Source organism: Schistocerca serialis, chromosome 6 (assembly GCF_023864345.2).
Source record: "Schistocerca serialis cubense isolate TAMUIC-IGC-003099 chromosome 6, iqSchSeri2.2, whole genome shotgun sequence".
Classification (NCBI taxonomy): Eukaryota; Metazoa; Arthropoda; class Insecta; order Orthoptera; family Acrididae; genus Schistocerca; species Schistocerca serialis.
In genome coordinates, this window is record NC_064643.1 from 109744700 (window position 1) to 109757490 (window position 12791).

General features: G+C 45.2%; 1 protein-coding gene across 3 annotated transcripts in view; it reads left to right on the top strand.

The window, feature by feature from the left end:
- LOC126483718 (protein MTSS 2) overlaps window positions 1-12791 on the top strand; it is a 346902-nt gene that overhangs the window by 208288 nt on the left and 125823 nt on the right. The window lies entirely within an intron of this gene.

Here is a 12791-nt window from a genome sequence, read left to right on the forward strand (position 1 = left end):
GATAAATTACTTAGGAAATCCCAGGAACTCCGTAATTCGGATAATCAGATGAGAATTTGAAGTCGTATCCCTCCTGATGACGTTTCATTGCGTTGATCAATGCGCCGCTTTATTTGCTCCTGTACTCCGCCCCTCAGCGGCTGACGTTCAGGTATACAAAACTATGTCTAGTGTGGTTGGTGGCACCAGAGGACTTCATTTATAAATTTGTGCTCTCACTTGCATCTCTGTCCATAAAAGCATTTACACGAATGAAAGCTATTACTGTAAATGAGTTTAGATTTCATTTCAAACTAGTTAGTTACTTAGCGGGCACGTACGCGGTAACAAAAGTATGTAAGCAGAGCAAACACGGACGGAGGATCACGACACAGAAGATATGGGCTGCAAATAAAGAAATTCATTGGGAGATGAGACTTCGGCAAAGGGCATATTATACAGAACCTGTGAACGAGTAGTATCTCGAAAACAGTGAAGCTGGTCGAATGTTCACATGCAACTGTCGCGAGCATTTACGGAGAGAGTTACGGACAGTGGAGTTAACGTGAGACACTAAGTGGTTGGGCGGCCACAACTCTTCAGCGGACGAGGGATTTGGAGGCATGTCTGCTCTGTTACGTACGATAGATGGTGATCTGTGGCGTCTCTGCTGGAAGAGCACAATGCTGGTGCGTAGCACACTGTTCACCGTCCATTGTTAAAAATGGAGCTCCACAGCAGACCACCCCAAAGTGTTCACGTGTTGACCGAACAGCATCGTGAATTACGTTTGTAGTGGACACGGGATCATCGGGATTCGACCGTCGATCAATGAAAACGGGTCGGCTCTTCGGTTGAATCCCATTTTTGCTACACTAGGTCGATGGTAGTCTCTGCAAACGCCGTCATCGAGGTGAACGGCGGGGCCCAAAACGCGCAGTGCGCCAAGAACGCGGACTGCTGGGGGCAGTATTATTCTACGAAAGATATTCTCCTGCGTTTGCATGGGACCTGTGATAGTAGTCAAAGATACGCTGACAGCTGCGAACCACTTGTCCCTCTTCATTCTCGATATCTTCCCCGACGACGATGTCATTTTTCAGCAGAATAATTGTCAGTGTCTCGGAGCCCGAATCCCCCCCATTTGGGTCGGTATCTGACGCCATCACCGCTTTCGCAAATCAGCGGCCCATTATTTACGCGAATTACATCACCTGTGCGTCGACATCTAATGGCACATACCTCCACAAATCTGCCAACGAACTGTCCGATCCCTGATACTGACCACCATTCTTTATTTAATTCCAAAGACGTACAAACAAGCTATCAAGCAGATGGTCATGTTGTTATGGGTCACCAGTGTATATTAACACAAAGTTGTTTGTCACACTAAAGGTAAGATTTGTATACAGATTTTGTAGAGACTCTCATCAGTCGGTGTAGCGATCTGGAAAAAATCGTAATCGTGCACTATTATCATTCGGACTATTTTTACATGTGCTCATTCTTGTCGCCACGACCCCAACCTTGTGGAACAAGAGGTTCCCCAATGAAAGCCCTTTTTTCAGTTTACAAAGCGAAAGTGTTCTGAATTAGGTTGAAATTTAATGTGTTGTTTCTAGCGTCTTACGTCCTGCCATAATTTTTTGTTGATAACAATTGACAGTTGCCTTTCGGACATACATTGGTGTGTCATTGCGCTCACGACGCACAATCACAGAATAACCTTGTTGGTGGTGCTGCGTAAGATTATAGAGTGTGCCAGTGCTACCGTGCATACGATGCTGGCCGACCTTGGCAAGTAGTTCCACGGTGGCTGTGAAGGAATGCTTTGTTAGTGTGTTTCGTTTTTCTTTCTTTGAAATGAGTGAAGAGGCTAATTCTGGCCAGTCACGAGGTTGGAAGGCGATTCAGACACCAGGAATGATCGGTAATCTCTACGACCACGTATCAATTCTGCTTTCGTAGGAACACAAATAATGGATGCAGACTGCCGCCACTGGAATGGGGAGGTTCTCTTCACTTTAAAAGTGTCCGCACTACACTTAACTAGGCTATAGTAGGGGCCGGGTGTACGGGTCAGGGACAAACAGGTCACGCGAGATGTGCCACACGTGTGGTCCGCGGCCAGCTGCTAACTGGTCCGCTACTGTCAGATGCGCGCCGTGGCCCACCAGATGCTAGGCTTGGCTTGGCTTGCCTTGCCTATGGTTTCCCACCACTCCAGGTGCGCCTAACTGGCTTGTGCCGCACCTGCTACTTGTATACAAACCACACGTCGATTGTTTGTCATCCTTAAGCCGACCTATGACAAAACTTCATGGGCGCTCTCGTTAGCTTGCTATGATTTTCTTTTTGACACGTTTAGTTTCTTGTTTCAGTGCCTTGCATGCGACCGCCTTACTGTTTCTATGTGTAGATAGCGCGTAACTACAGAAAATGCAGAGCTGTTCTGTCGCTGGTTGGTAGAGAAGGAAAGGTGGCGCATCGTGGAATATCAGGACATCATCAAATCATTAATGATTATATATATATGGCACAGATCAGATTTAGGCGGCTCTCTGGTGTGGGACAAAAAATTATACTCTCATATGAAAACTTTCAAAGCATGTGGAAGTTGCACATTGACACTGTTAGTCACCTGCAAGCCACAAAAGGAGCCTTTTCTACAGAATCCACTTACATTCCACAAAAACGAAATTCAAAACATTATTTCTCTCCTAGGGCGTTCATCTACATCTACATGATTACTCTGCAGTTCACAATTGAGTGGCAGAGGGTTCATCGAACCACCTTCAAGCAATTCCTCTACAGTACCACTCTAACAGCACTTAAATCTTTCTGTGCCCGCTCTGATTTCTCGTATTTTATCATGATGATAATTTCTCGCTACGTAGATGGGAGCCAACAGAATACTTTCGCATTAGGAAGGAAAGTTGGTGATGGATAATTCACGAGAAGATTCCACCGCGGTGAATAACGCCTTTGTTTTAATGAGTGCCACCCTAATTCGCGCAGCATGTCTCTCTCTCCTGTTTAACGATAATACAAAACGAGCTGCCCTTCTTTGAACTCGACATACATTATGTGCACGCTATCACGAGAGCAGTCACGTACTTCAAGCCTCGTTTAAAATTTCCGTCCAACCATACACGAAATAAACTCGTCCCCCTTTACGACTACGTGGACGCAGGTGTTAGTAATACCAAAGTCGTTTTTCTCTCTCCATGGTGGGACTCGACGGAAATAGTGAGATGCTTCTGCTGATGATTTCTTCAAATCGGGGAGTCAACAGTGAGAAATGGATAGTAGCTGACGGAATGGAGAATCCGCTGCTGCAGCCTCACGATCCTATCGCTATTAGAAGGCTATTCCAACCGGTAAAGGTCCTATGTTGCGAAGCTACAGGCTATTTCGACGCTCGGCCTCTTAAAAGTGGGCATCCGGACCCAGGTGCTACCGTTGCTGAACTGTTCGCTACGGATTTGTGGCGCGGAGAGCAGAAAATGGGAGAAGATGACAGTTGGTTGTCTAACGTGATGTGGAATGGCGAAGCCTATTTCTCACCACAGGGTATGTAAACACCCACAACTGCAGAATTTGGGCCACCGAAAATCGTAGAACTGTCTTGGAAACCCCATTGCACGGTGTGGTGTGGATTTCCCACATCAATCGTGATTAAGTCCTTTTTCTTCGAGGGGAGGGGGGAGTGCTGCTTTTCAGAGTGTCAGAGCGACGAGTGCGGGGTACCATCATAGGCGTTTCCAAGGCAGGTTCTGATACTGCAGATGGAATGTTTGTCCATGGGCCCTTTTTGGAATTCGTTGGAGCTCTTTATCTTCAGTTCTTAGATAAGTCTTCGTTCTGCAATTTTTTGTGTGCAAACAGTGTATTTAACCGTCTCAAGTACACAAGACAAACTGCAAATATGGTCGAGTACTTAATCAGCAACAAATATGTTGAAGTTATATGCTGTATATCTTGTAAATAAAAATGACACTGTTTTTCTTTTCCAGCTGAATTTTTAGTCAGGAGGCTCATTTCGCACAATTGATTCAGGAACCTTCATTAGTTTACGAGCGAAATGATCAGAGTAATTAGTTTCAAAAATGGCTCTGAGCACTTCTGAGGTCATCAGTCCCCTAGAACTTAGAACCACTTAAACCTAACTAACCTAAGGACAACACACACGTCCATGCCCGAGGCAGGACTCGAACCTGCGACCGCAGCGGTCGCGCGGCTCCAGAGTGTAGTGCCTAGAACCGCTCGGCCACTCCAGCCGGCAATTATTTTCGTATAGTAATCATAGCACTCATTTTTGTTGTTGAACGCAGAATATACCTAAAACAAAACAATTAACAAGGAGAGGCCACGAGGTTGGTATTCAAAGTTTGTACACCTTTTGTTGGACATTAGAACAAAATAATGTACAAGTACAGTAAGGTGCACTACTCTGGCAATTCCGAGAAAGTTCCGAAATCTAAGCGTCTATTGTGTAACTGATGTAACTGTGCGTAGGTGCCGGATGCTAGAGTTCATGGTGGTAAAGTGAAACCATTACAGCAGCTCAGCATGTTCGGTCAGAGGCCTGGTTGCCATATATATATATATATATACACTCCTGGAAATGGAAAAAAGAACACATTGACACCGGTGTGTCAGACCCACCATACTTGCTCCGGACACTGCGAGAGGGCTGTACAAGCAATGATCACACGCACGGCACAGCGGACACACCAGGAACCGCGGTGTTGGCCGTCGAATGGCGCTAGCTGCGCAGCAATTGTGCACCGCCGCCGTCAGTGTCAGCCAGTTTGCCGTGGCATACGGAGCTCCATCGCAGTCTTTAACACTGGTAGCATGCCGCGACAGCGTGGACGTGAACCGTATGTGCAGTTGACGGACTTTGAGCGAGGGCGTATAGTGGGCATGCGGGAGGCCGGGTGGACGTACCGCCGAATTGCTCAACGCGTGGGGCGTGAGGTCTCCACAGTACATTGATGTTGTCGCCAGTGGTCGGCGGAAGGTGCACGTGCCCGTCGACCTGGGACCGGACCGCAGCGACGCACGGATGCACGCCAAGACCGTAGGATCCTACGCAGTGCCGTAGGGGACCGCACCGCCACTTCCCAGCAAATTAGGGACACTGTTGCCCCTGGGGTATCGGCGAGGACCATTCGCAACCGTCTCCATGAAGCTGGGCTACGGTCCCGCACACCGTTAGGCCGTCTTCCGCTCACGCCCCAACATCGTGCAGCCCGCCTCCAGTGGTGTCGCGACAGGCGTGAATGGAGGGACGAATGGAGACGTGTCGTCTTCAGCGATGAGAGTCGCTTCTGCCTTGGTGCCAATGATGGTCGTATGCGTGTTTGGCGCCGTGCAGGTGAGCGCCACAATCAGGACTGCATACGACCGAGGCACACAGGGCCAACACCCGGCATCATGGTGTGGGGAGCGATCTCCTACACTGGCCGTACACCACTGGTGATCGTCGAGGGGACACTGAATAGTGCACGGTACATCCAAACCGTCATCGAACCCATCGTTCTACCATTCCTAGACCGGCAAGGGAACTCGCTGTTCCAACAGGACAATGCACGTCCGCATGTATCCCGTGCCACCCAACGTGCTCTAGAAGGTGTAAGTCAACTACCCTGGCCAGCAAGATCTCCGGATCTGTCCCCCATTGAGCATGTTTGGGACTGGATGAAGCGTCGTCTCACGCGGTCTGCACGTCCAGCACGAACGCTGGTCCAACTGAGGCGCCAGGTGGAAATGGCATGGCAAGCCGTTCCACAGGACTACATCCAGCATCTCTACGATCGTCTCCATGGGAGAATAGCAGCCTGCATTGCTGCGAAAGGTGGATATACACTGTACTAGTGCCGACATTGTGCATGCTCTGTTGCCTGTGTCTATGTGCCTGTGGTTCTGTCAGTGTGATCATGTGATGTATCTGGCCCCAGGAATGTGTCAATAAAGTTTCCCCTTCCTGGGACAATGAATTCACGGTGTTCTTATTTAAATTTCCAGGAGTATATATATATATATATTTTAATTTAAATAAGAACACCGTGAATTCATATATATATATATATATATATATATATATATATATATATATATATATATATATATATATATAAAACCTGAGTAAATGAATCAACGATCAACTGGAACGGATGCCATGTGACGTGCGCCCAGACCAAATGCAACGAACAATACCGAACAAAGTGCAGAGAGGTTCGAGCTTCGTAAAACGAACGTATGAGGCGAAGGTTCGAATCCCTTTCAAACTTTCATTTTTGTAGTACAGTTGTAAATTCTGTGATATTCAAAAATTTGCACGTACACTATTCGCTCTTCCAACATTAGCAACGTCTTACCACTGTTTAGGTTAACTGCCGAATGGGGGCTTGCCTCTGCCTCGCTCTCTGCAGGTCGAAGCATCTAGGTGCATAGTAGTTCCGGGTACCTTACCAGATTGCATGTATAAGGGATTCCGCAAATAACTACAGGCATACGTTTGCAGGAAAAATCTCTGCGTTTCTTCATTTACTTGTCGATAGTTATAAATATGTTTGTTCTAATAATTAAATTTAGTTTAAAATAGTGAGTAGGCAAAAAACATGAAATTCACTAAAACCTCGTGCAAATGCACGTGGTTTTTTAATTATATTACCTTTCAAATGACACACAAATTAAATAATATGACCAGCAATGAAATAAATACAGACTAGAAATTAAGTTTGAGCTGGAGTCGAAACGTCGGCTCGTACAGTGTTACCTCACGAAGCTCAAACAGTAACCACTTGACCACTATGAACTCTCTTAACTTCGAGCACCTACGTAAAGATACATCAGTGACATAATAGACGCGTAAAACTTCTCTTGCGATTTTCTCAAAATTGTCAGAGTAGTGCATCTTACTACTTGCTCAGAATGTTTTCTAATTGCCTACAAAAGATGTGCAAAGTCTGAAGTAAATCTGTGATCCCAACGTCGTGCCGCCCCCCCCCCCCCCCTGTAAGAAATGGAATTAACCTGCTGGGGACGAATGTTGTTTATTATTTACATAAAAGTCACTACCATTCAACTGCGAACTGGTGAAAAATGCTTGTAAATATCTAGGATTTATTGGGGGTTGTTAACGGGGTAAAATAGATAAGCTTGTAAGCAAAAGTAATATTCAAAAATCTGTTGATACAGTACTTCCAGATGAGATATTTCACAATGGCATCGTGTATTCTAACAGGGGCGTGGCATCGGAATACCTGTTAGGGTGACATGTTGGGATAACTCTTTTATGGAAATATAAAGATCCTTTCTTTTAAACCACGGGGGACGTAAACAGCGAGCAAGTTTATTTCCTTCACTCGTCAAATCAAGCATCAAACTCCATTAAAGGAGCTGGGAAGCCTTCGTTTTGAATATGTTTGTGATGGACGCCTCGATGTGGGGCTAGGATTGCTACTGAACTAGCGATGACCCCTGTCTGCTACTCTTTAAAAGGTGAACGAGGATGCGTCGTCAGAGAAGCCGCCGCATGATACATCAAAGGAATCGCGACCGCCTGTTACGTAGCGACGCGTGCGCTGCCTTAAACATTCTCGCTCGCTTGGCGGCGCTTGCAAGCACGGGGCGATGCGTAATTTTCCGTGACGTGTAAGCTCTGCGGAAGATTGCATGTCCCTTCATACCATAGCCCACGAATATACATCTTGTACGTCGGCTTCTTGCTATGACATTGGCATATTTGTGCGGACCGCTATGCCTTCTTGACATGTTCTTGGTTTTTTGTCCACAGTATGACCGAAACCGGTGAATGCAACTCCGTATGGAAAGTATGAGAAAATTTTGTATTTTTCGTTCAATATGGCGCTTACTTGTAACAGTGTTAAAACACCAGTACGTATCTTTTGCCGCTAGTGTGCTTCGCCGAAAGATGGTCAACCATGCATGTAGCGTCCTGTTTTTGGTGAGAGTTTTGCGCTGTGTTTGGTCGTCAGTAGTTACAAATTATATTAATATAATTCGTTAAAAATTAAGTGATTTAGCAATCTACAGCAAGAAATTTCAAGGAGGGAGAAGAAAATTGTAATTTTCCCATGGTCTCAGTATCTCTAAAAATAAAGTCGCTGCTATCATGTTTCTCCATCCCCAAAGATTGCAAATGAAACGTCACAGTTTGTAAAATTTCCGAACAATCACCTGTTCAATATGAATTACAAAGCGTAGTGTGTTGTTCTTAAGCAGCTAAAATACTTCAGTTTTTTTCCCCTGTAGACGTAAATTCATCAATTTTAAAAATGTGATTACATAAGAAGTGTACCGTAATAAACTCCATTCCCACTAGAAACATCCCAAATGCTCTTATTTTGCACTTTCAGGAACAATCACAGGAAGTATTTATCTTGAAACTCCAAAACAAATATTTCTGTCAACGTTGTCTGCTACGTCTTGCCTAGAGAACGTTAACCGAACTCTTTTTTTTTTTTTTTTTTTTTTTTTTTTTTTTTTTTTTTTTTTTTTTTTTTTTGCGACATCTTCGTATACTACATGAATACTGAGGGAACTGTGCACTAGTAACAGCATACATACGTAAATTTCCTGCGCTTGGCTAATTTTCAAGCAAGTTGTTTTTGTTTTCCTTTGGTGTGCGTTTGCGCACAAAAGGGTACTTTCAGAGAATGAGCTGCGCTCAGCCTGACTCAGGCTTAATGTCGCCGTTGCTGATATGACTGAGTCAGCAGAAGCGTAACGGAAGAAAACTCCTCTTTCTGTATTCGTTGGATATTCCCTGTCTTTCTTCGCAGATATTGGGAGGAAGGGAGCTCTGAAACTGACATAACGTTTCACCAAAGATAGCGCTATTTCTGGAGATAGCCTCCCACGCCCATGGGGGTCTGTATTATTCGGAGCAGCCGACAAGATACTTTATCTCTAGTGTAAGTAGATTGCTTATCTTACTGTTTACTACGGACAAGTAAGAGACATAATCTTATCAAGTATGAGGTTTTACCGATGTCAGCAACACAGCGCGACGAGGAGTCTGAACAAAATCTTCCGCGATACGGCAGAGCCTTCCGCATGTACCGTGCAGTCCTTTTTAGTTTGTACTCAGTTGTCTGTTAATTTTTTTTTTCTTTCCGATCGCCACTCCCTCAGACGCAATTCTTGGTAGTTAGGACGAAATATGTTATCGGCCTAGCTGGGCACGGAACCACCCTACCTCGTATACTGTACACACAAGTAAAATACGTTCTGTCACCGGTGACTGGCTTCGTGTTCACAAACTCTGCTTTTAAGTTCGTAAAGTCGGCACAAAGTTGACTTGGATTCCGCCGGTCAAGTGCCAACCATATAGTTAAATGAGATTGAAACGAGTGAAATTAGTGTGATAGCAAGAACATATGAACTGCATTCTGAGTGTTTCTGACATTGTCGTGCGAGAGACTAAAAGCTTTGGTTTCGGTAATTCGGTGGATTCGTGATCACTTAAATTCACTTTAGCAGCAATTCAGTATGTCAAAGTTCGTTAGAACCATAATTATAAGGATCTATATATCAAAGGTAAAGAACTGAAGTGAAGGAAGAGCCGTAGACGCGAAGAGAAATAAGAGGAGCTAATTATTTCGCTGTTAAAGAACTGTGGCAACAACGTGCTTCATACTCTCACGTGCCTATTTTCGCAGCAGAAGCATAAAAATACACTGAGGTGCCAAGTCAAGCATATCTCCTAATACCGTATCGCACCTCCCTTTGCGCGAAGTAGTGCGGCAACTCTACGTAGCAAATGACGACGACCCCAAGTGCTCGGAAGTCCTCTGCACAAATGTTGGACAATGTTGCCTCTATATAGCCATTCATAATTGCGAAAATGTTGCCGGTGCAGGATTTTGTACACGAACTAACCTCTCGATTATGTCCCATAAACGTTCGATGGGATTCATGTATGGCGATCTGTGTGGGCAAATAATTCACTCGAATTGCCCGGAGTGTTGTTCAAACCAATCGCGAACGTTTGTGCCCAGTGACATGGCGCATTGTTATCTGTAAAAATTCCAGCGTTGTTACGGAACACGAAGTCCATGAATAACTGCAGGTGGTCTCAAAGTAGCCGAACATAATCATTTCCGCCCAGTGGTCGGTCCGGTTAGGCCAGAGGACCCGTACCATTCCATGTAAAGAGAACCCATTCTGGAGCCACCACCAGCTTGCTCAGTGCCTTGTTGTTGACAACTTCGGCCCATGGTTTCGTGGGGTCTGCGGCACACTCCAGGCCTGCTATCAGCTGTTACAAACTGAAATCGGGACTCATCTGACCAGCCCACGGTTTTGCAGTCACCTAGGGTCCAACTAATACGGTCACGAGTCCAGGAGAGGCGCTGCAGCTGATGTCGCGCTGTTAGCAGAGACACTTGGCGTGGGTGGTCAGGTGCCATAGCCCGTTAACGCCAAATTTCTCCGCACTGTCCTAACGGATACGTTCGTCGTACGTCCCACATCGATTTCTGTGGTTATTTCACTGAATGTTGTTTGTCTGTTAGCAGTGACACACTGCGGAAACGCTGATGCTTTCGGTCGTTAAGTGAAGGCCATCGGCCACTACGTCGTCCGTGGTGAAAGGTAATGCCTGAAACTTCGTACTTCCGGCACGTTCTTGACACTGTGGATCTCGTAATATTGAATTCCCTGACGATTTCCCAAATGTAATGTCACATTCGTGTAGATCCAACTACCACTCCACGTTAAACGTATGTCAATTCCCATCTTACGTCCATAAATACGTCAGAAACTTTCACATGTAGCACCTGAATACAAATGACAACTCCGTCAATGCACTGCCGTTTTATGGCTTGTTTACGTGATGGTACCGGCATATGGCTATTCCATGACTTTCTGCCACCTCATTGTATGACCACTTGATTTTCGTCACCTTAGAATACGATCACCTGATACTAGTGTGTTGGTACGCCTTTGGAGCGTAAGACAGCAATGATTCCGCCTGACATTCATTCGGGAAGTCGTCGGAACGATTTCGGATTATGTGGCACCAGATCTCTACGCGCAACAGGTAACGCAATTCCCTGTAACTACAGAGTGGTGAATCATGCGTGCGGAGCTGGCGCCCGATAGCGTTCCGGGTGTCTTCCATCGGGTCCACATCAACGAATTTAGTGGCGAAGACATCAGTGTGAGTTCACTATCAGGCTCTTCAAAGTACAGTAGCACGTCTCTGGCCTTTTGATACGAACTGTTAAGCTTCTGGAAGATGCTGTCGCCGTCGCCAAAGCATGAAAAGATGCAGTTGAACCACAATAATATTCCGGCAGTCCACAGCTGTCGTTGGCCCCTAATTTCTACTACAGGTCCTGTGGAAGCCTTACATAATACCGACCACACCGCGCTGCGTCATTAAACCGTCGGCACACGGTCTATGCTTTTGAAAGTCAACGTTGAGCGTGCCGAGTTAAAGGTGCTGCTGAACGCTCAGAAAGGACGCTGTATGTCCATACGGTGTCTGTGCCTCAACATGGTATACGCGATCGCAGCGCGCTCCAGCGGCAGTTGTTGCCTCTAACTAGCTCACAAATCACATTGTTTACGAAATGGACAGAAATGGAAGTCCCACGTTAACTCTCTTAAAACACACATTTCGTCTCTTGTCCATATGATAGTCCTGTTCTGTCTACTGTATACATGGACTTCAATATCCATCAGTATGTTAAAAGGCAAAAATTAAGTATAGTAAGTGTCCAGGCTGTAAGGACATCGGCTTAGCCTATGGAAGTTCCATTACAAATAGTGTGATGCAAATTTGCAATAGTTCTCCACATACGGTAAAAATTTTCATCATTCTCACTTTTTAGCAAAATCCTAACGCCATTCTTACCGGATCATTGTTCCTATTCAGTAGCAGAATCTGTAAGCCATGTGAAATACTGAATCTAAAACAAGAAAGTGAAAAATATCTTGCAGATAAAGCTAATCGAACAAACTCACTCTTCAGAAAGACTACACAAATATAACCTAGACTATAATAAAATATTCTGCTATTAAACTAATAACAAAGGGTCTGAAAACGTGAAGCAATAAATTACGCGTTATATTACTAGTCTGCGGCTCTACTCATTACGTTAAACAGACAATGAATGATTTACGATCATACTTTGAATCTTAACTTTGTGTGTGTGTGTGTGTGTGTGTGTGTGTGTGTTTAATGCGAATGAAATACGACGCTAAGGTGCAAAGGTATGCGCATACACTATGTGGGTAGAAACAACCCTCAAGGCCATCTACACGCTTGGGGTTCGGCAGGTTGACACAGCCAGGTATTATTAAGGATATCAAGCGTCGTTTTGGCCGACAAAGGCAGTGAAACTGATGAAGGCATTTGAGTGGATCTCTAGCGTTTACAGCACGAAACTATTCGGAGGGCCTCTACAGCGAACGTCCAGCGAGAATATGTTTAAAAATGTATCTCTAAAAATTAAAACTGTTACAGGCGCTGGTACTCTGACGCGCTACCATTCGCGTAGTTTGTCATTTTTTAAGCGTTTAAACGAGAATGGCGACTTAACAGATTTTACTCCGTTTCATTGTGACGCATCCCCATAGGGAAAAGCATATTGCGAACGATACTGCTGCGACCTGCAGTGCGTGCAGTGTTGCGTAGTAGTTGGCGTCGCAGGCGGGCGTGTGCGGTTCGCCACCTCAGACCCGACCACCTGCAGTTACTTAAATGTTGTTTAGTATTTATCAGTTCTGGAATATTCGATGTTGGTATAAATACCAGCATTCTGGAATAT